Raw genomic sequence first — 594 nt, 5'->3', positions numbered from 1 at the left:
ACAACCCCCCCGAGCCCCCTCAGAGCCCCCCCGAGCTGCTCCGGGCCGAGCCCGCGTGGGCTCATCGCCGGAATGCCACCAGAACAGCTCCCCAGGTGGGAAAACCAGGAAGAACCGCAGGAGAGCTGAGCTTTCGGGGGTCGGCGGCTCCGAGCGCCGCGGCGAGAGCGACCTTTGGACACCGCGCCCGGAGCCGCCGGCTCGGGCTGAGCCGGCAAAATCCCCCCTGAGCCCCGGGACGGGCGCTCCTGCTTTAGCGGAACCGGGGATTTTTGGGGGTCTGAGGCCATGCTGGGTGCTACACCCCACCTTTATCCCTCAGTTTGGGGAAACTGGTGAGTTTGGGATCTTCGAAAGCTAAATGGGACTTCGGGATTTGCCGTCCCTTCCCAGCGCCAGGCAGGACCGGAGCCCTGGGAATGTTCCGGAGCTGTCGCAGCACCGGATCCAGGGACCTGTGAGCGTCACAGCACCCGGGCACTGCCGGGGCTTCCAAACTCGCCCGTTCCTGGCATTTCTCGCCCCAAAATCAAAGTGCCGGGATGGGAGGGAATTCCTTAGCACTGCGCCGCTCCCGCTGCTTTTATCACTACG

At 65.2% G+C, this 594-nt stretch overlaps 1 protein-coding gene across 1 annotated transcript in view; it reads right to left on the bottom strand.

Annotated features, from left to right (window-relative positions):
* The window catches only part of LOC103614555 (CDP-diacylglycerol--serine O-phosphatidyltransferase), a 3553-nt gene that overhangs the window by 2401 nt on the left and 558 nt on the right, over positions 1–594 (bottom strand). The window lies entirely within an intron of this gene.

This window comes from Corvus brachyrhynchos, unplaced genomic scaffold (genome assembly GCF_000691975.1).
Source record: "Corvus brachyrhynchos isolate BGI_N302 unplaced genomic scaffold, ASM69197v1 scaffold215, whole genome shotgun sequence".
In the NCBI taxonomy this organism is placed as follows: domain Eukaryota; kingdom Metazoa; phylum Chordata; class Aves; order Passeriformes; family Corvidae; genus Corvus; species Corvus brachyrhynchos.
Note: the sequence above shows the minus strand (reverse complement) of the source record. Positions and strands in the feature narration are given on the sequence as shown.